The sequence below is a fragment of the Jaculus jaculus genome, chromosome 9 (genome assembly GCF_020740685.1).
Source record: "Jaculus jaculus isolate mJacJac1 chromosome 9, mJacJac1.mat.Y.cur, whole genome shotgun sequence".
Taxonomy (NCBI): Eukaryota; Metazoa; Chordata; class Mammalia; order Rodentia; family Dipodidae; genus Jaculus; species Jaculus jaculus.
In genome coordinates this window covers 80,791,441-80,797,365 of record NC_059110.1, presented here as the reverse complement: position 1 = coordinate 80,797,365, position 5,925 = coordinate 80,791,441, and the positions used below count along the sequence as shown (strand labels likewise).

General features: G+C 38.0%; 1 pseudogene; it reads left to right on the top strand.

The window, feature by feature from the left end:
• Positions 1–1,485: 1,485 nt before the first annotated feature.
• Positions 1,486–4,475, top strand: LOC101614440 (annotated as a pseudogene).
• Positions 4,476–5,925: the final 1,450 nt, after the last annotated feature.

Here is a 5,925-nt window from a genome sequence, read left to right as displayed (position 1 = left end):
TGCCCTTGGAAAGGTCTGGCTTTATGTGAGTTCTGGGGAATTGAACCTTGGACAACAGGCTCTGCATTCTAGTATCTTTTGCCTCAGAGCCATCTTCCCAGCCCCAACTCTACTTCTGCTTTCTGCTGATTGCTAACCTTAGTTGTGTGCTGGTAGAGATTAAAGGAATATGATCCCTGCACTCATTTGTCAGTGATTTTTAACTTTTGAGCACTATACAGACACCTTCATAAATATTCTTATACGTGTTTGCAGCGACTGTGTGTGCGTGTGTGTTTGTGAATATGGGTGCACCAGTGCACCAGGGCTTCTTGTTGCTGTAAATGAAACCAGCCACTGGTGCCACTTTGTACACCTGGCTAACTTTTTATGTTTGCTTTACATTGGGAATTGGAAGTTGAACCCAGTCCAGCAGCCTTTGCAATCAAGTGCCCTTAGTCACTGTGCCATCTTCCCAGCATTCAAACTCCTTTTAACGAGGGGGGGCCACATTCATTCTGTTAAAAGTTTTTTTTTTTTATGTAGTTGTTTGTGTGTTAATCTAATTAATACCAATGATCTCTTATGCTTAGCTATATGTTTTTTTTTGTGGCTGCACCGGTAAAAAATTCAGGTGTTTCAGGTTGTGCTTGATGTTACATGCCTTTAATCCCTGCACTTGGAAGACAGATAGGAGGAATGCCCTGAGTTCAAGGCAAGTCTGAGGCTTCAGAGTGAAATCCTTTTTAGCCTAGGCAAATAGGAGACCCTAACTAATGAAAACTAAGAAAAAAAAATCAGTAATTTTCCAGTATACAGTACATTTTTATAGTTACCATATTGCACAATAGATTATCTAACCATGTGAAACTTTTTGGGTTTTGGAAGGGTGCTGAGAGAATACAGGGCCTCATTCAAATGTACCACAGAGTTATGCATTCCTCCAGCTATGAACTTAGCACAAGACAATCACTATCTAAGATGTAGTTCAGTTGCTGCTGTATCTTTAGAACACTTGCCTAGTGTATATGAGATCTTTGTGTGTGTGTAGGTGGGGTAGTGGGATACTCTTGGATGTATACTCAAGAGTACAACACAGAAAAAAAAAAAAAACTTCTGTGATTATGGAGAATGTCATCCTCTGATCTGGAGTTTAATTTTGGGGCTTGTTAGGAATCTCCCAAAGGACCCTTCCTGAATATCCATGGCAAGTCTAGATATCTGCTAATAATTCCCACTTTACAGTATAATGGTGGGTCCTACAGAGTTGCCATTACTCTAATAACATGATCTATTAATTTTCTTTGAAAAAGAAAATCCTCACAAAATAAAGTTTGCATGAAGAGATAATGTGTAACCTTTGTTACTGATGTTGTCATAGGTAAGAATTGGAAGCATTATGTGGCAGCAATGGACAAAACAAATGGAATACAGGATGATTTCTGTGGGAGATAGAATGTATTACACAGGTACTGTCACTGCCACCGCCTTTGCTAGTGGAAGAAGATGGTGGAAGGCTGAGCGGCGCACTTGGACATCCAGTGTTCTTACATCGCGACGCTGCTCAAAATCTTGCTCTGGAAAAGGGACACCTGGTGCCTAGTTGGCAGTCGTTGGTTTAAACAGTGGAAAAAAAATATGTTGGCTTTGACAGTTGGGACAAATACCAGATGGGGTATAAAAATGTATATCCTGGTCCTATTGATAACTCTGGACTTCTCAAAGATGGTGATGCCCAGTCACTTAAGGAACATCTTATTGATGAATTGGATTACATACTGTTGCCAACTGAGGGCTGGAACAAACTTGTCAGCTGGTACACATTGATGGAAGGTCAAGAGCCAATAGCAAGAAAAGTGGTTGAACAGGGTATGTTTGTAAAGCACTGCAAAGTAGAAATTTATCTCACAGAACTGAAGTTCTTTGAAAATGGAAATATGCACAATGTTGTAATTCGAAGATTTAGCAAAGCCAACACAATAGATACAATTGAAAAGGAAATAAGAAAGATTTTCAATATTCCAGATGAAAAAGAGACCAGATTGTGGAACAAATATATGAGTAATACATTTTGAACCACTGAATAAACCAGATAGCACCATTCAGGATGCTGGCTTGTACCAAGGACAGGTGTTAGTGATAGAACAAAAAAATGAAGACGGAATGTGGCCAAGGGGTCCTTCTTCGTCTAAGTCTCCAGGTGCATCCAATTTTTCAACTTTACCAAAGATCTCTCCTTCATCTCTATCAAATAATAATAACAACATCAGCAACAGAAATGTGAAAAACTCAAATTATTGTCTCCCATCATATACTGCTTATAAGAAGTATGATTATTCAGAACCTGGAAGAAATAATGAACAGCCAGGCCTCTGTGGCTTAAATAACTTGGGAAATACCTGTTTCATGAACTCAGCTATTCAGTGCTTGAGCAACATACCTCCACTTACTGAGTATTTTCTCAATGATCAGTACCAAGAAGAGCTGAATTTTGACAATCCTTTAGGAATGAGAGGCGAGATTGCTAAGTCATATGCAGAACTCATCAAGCAAATGTGGTTGGGGAAGTTTAGCTATGTCACTCCAAGAGCATTTAAGACGCAGGTAGGACGTTTTGCACCTCAGTTCTTTGGGTATCAACAAGACTGTCAAGAACTGTTAGGTTTCCTTTTAGATGGACTACATGAAGATTTGAATGGAATTAGGAAAAAACCATGTATACAATTAAAGGATGCTGATGGAAGGCCAGATAAGGTGGTTGCTGAAGAAGCCTGGGAAAACCATCTAAAAAGAAATAATTCAATTGTTGTCAATATATTTCATGGCCTTTTCAAATCAACTTTAGTGTGTCCTGAGTGTGCTAAGATTTCAGTAACATTTGATCCATTTTGTTATTTGACACTTCCATTGCCCGTGAAAAAAGAACGTAGTTTGGAAGTTTATTTAGTTAGAATGGATCCACTTACTAAACCTATGCAGTACAAAGTGATTGTGCCCAAAATAGGAAATATAGTAGATCTTTGTGCAGCATTGTCTATCTTGTCAGAAGTACCAGCAAATAAGATGATAGTTACTGATATCTACAATCATAGATTTCATAGAATATTTGCCATGGATGACAACCTAAGTAATAGTATGGAATGGGATGATATTTATGTGTTTGAAATTGGAATCAATAGGACAGAAGATACAGAACATGTGGTTATTCCTGTTTGCCTAAGAGAAAAATTCAGACATTCAAGTTATACCCACCATACTGATTCTTCACTTTTTGGTCAGCCTTTTCTTATGACTGTACCACAAAACAATACTGAAGATAAACTCTATAATCTCCTGCTTTTGAGAATGTGCTGGTACATCAAGATATCTGGTGAAACTGAAGGATCTCTACATTGCTGTAAGGACCAAAATATTAATGGAAATGGCCCAAATGGCATACATGAGGAAGGCTCACCAAGTGAAATAGAAACAGATGAATCTGATGATGAATCCAGCCAGGATCAAGAACTTCCCTTAGAAAATGAAAACAGTCAGTCTGAAGGTTCAGTTGGAGGGGATAACGATTCTGAAAACAGATAGTGTACTGAAGAAACTTGTAAAGGTCAACTCACGGGATACAAAAAAACATTTGTTTACATTCCAGTTCAACAACTTAGGCAATACTGACATCAATTACATCAAAGATGATTCCAGGCATATAAGATTTGATGATAGGCAACCTAGGCTAGATGAAAGAACTTTTCTTGCATTGGATTGGGATCCTGATTTGAAAAAAAAAGATACTTTGATGAAAATGCTGCTGAGGATTTTGAAAAACATGAAAGTGTGGAATATAAACCTCCTAAAAAGCCCTTTGTGAAATTAAAAGACTTCATTGAGCTTTTTACAACAAAAGAAAAGCTAGGTGCTAAAGTTCCCTGGTATTGTCCAAATTGTAAAGAACACCAGCAACCAGAGACTTATGGTGTCTGCCTTCAGTACTTGCGGTTCATCTCAAGCAGTTTTCCTACAGTCGCTACATGAGAGACAAGTTGGATACTTTAGTCGATTTTCCTATCAATGACTTGGATATGTCAGAATTCCTAATTAATCCAAATGCAGGTCCTTGCCGCTATAATTTGATTGCTGTTTCCAACCACTATGGAGGGATGGGAAGAGGAAATTATGATGGAAAATGGTACTATTTTGATGACAGTAACTTCTCCACTGCATCTGAAGACCAAATTGTGTCCAAAGCAGCATATGTACTCTTCTACCAGAGACAGGACACTTTCAGCGGAATGGCTTTTTCCCTCTTGACCGAGAAACTAAAGGTGCTTCAGCTGCTACTGGCATCCCCATAGAAAATGATGAAGATAGCAATGACAATGGCAATGTCAATGACTTAGAGAATGAAAACTGTATGCACACTAATTAATGGAAGTCCTAGGAGCCATAAGAGAGACTTTCCTGCTGGTGGTATCTATGGAAATGAAGTCACCCACCACATTAAAATAAAAGTCTGAGACGGGGAGTTTCAGATAATCGAATGTAAATCCTTTATCAATTTTAACTTGTGCAGTACTTGAAGTGAAACACAATGAAAACTTTAACAGAAATTGTCTCTTAATACATTTACAGTCTTGTATTTACAAGCTAAATATATAGGAAATCACAAATCCCTTTTAAGTTTAAAAACAAAAAAGAATGTATTACACAGGCAAAGTATTGCAAACCTGTAATCCAAGACCTCAGGAGGCTGGGGTAGGATTGAGAGTTTGAGGCCACCTGGGTGACATAGTAGGATCTTGTTTCAAAAAACTAAAGAAAAAAAATGGGCGGGGGGTTCTGGAGAGATCACTTAGTATGTAAGGCACTTGCTTGCAAAGCCAAAGGACCCAGATGTGTTTCCCCAGGAGCCACATAAGCCAGAAGCACAAGGGGGCACATGCATCTAGAGATCATTTGCAAGTCTGCTGGCCAAGGTTTAATTCCAGAATACTCACATACTACCAAGAAGGCAAAGAAGTGCATAAATTTGGAGTTCATTTGCAGCATTGAGAGGCCATGGTATACCCATTCTCTCCCTCTCTGTCTCATGTAAGTGGGTAACATACTATTAGTATAATGACATGGGCTCTCCACCACGAAATAACATTTGGTGATATGAGTACCCTACTGTCACCAATGGATAGTTGAGCCAGACTGAAAAATGTAAGAAAATAAATAAATAACAATAAGAAGGGAAACATCTGAGTTTAATAACTTCACAGAAATGACCCAACAAATATTTAAAAGCCATTCCTTCCAAATATCACATATGCACATTTTTCTCAGGAGGCCATCAACATTCATGGAAAGTAGATGATGTAATAGCTCACAATGTGAGCCATCACAAATAGTAGATATTTGAAATTATTTATTTTACATTAGTAGAGATGAAGAATCAAGAAAACCTAAAGATCATATGAAAACTCATGAAGCTTGAAGAGCATGCTACTGAATGAGGAATGGGTCATCAAAGAGCTCAAGAATGACAGAAATCATTTCCTAGAATTGAGTGAAAATGTACATTCCAAAAGCCATGGTAAAAATCACAGCATTTTTAAGGGGAACTTTGCAGGGATGCATGCCTACTTTAAGAAAACAGAGGAAGTATAAATAGATAACTTAATAATGCACCTAAGCTCCATGGAAATTCAAGAACAATTGAAACTCCAATAGCTGAGGGAAAGAAATAATCAAGAACAATGAAGACATAATGTGCAGATATAAAAATACAATGAAACCATGTTCTTTCAAAGGAAAACAAAGGTCAGCAAACCTTATCCACAATAGCATAAAGGAAGGGAAGTCACTAATTAATGCCAGAAGGGTTAAAAAAGGATATATCACAACAGAATGTCATGGACTTCATGAAATCATCAGAAAAAAAGGTTGGGGAGGGAACTGAACAGAGTTTCCAAA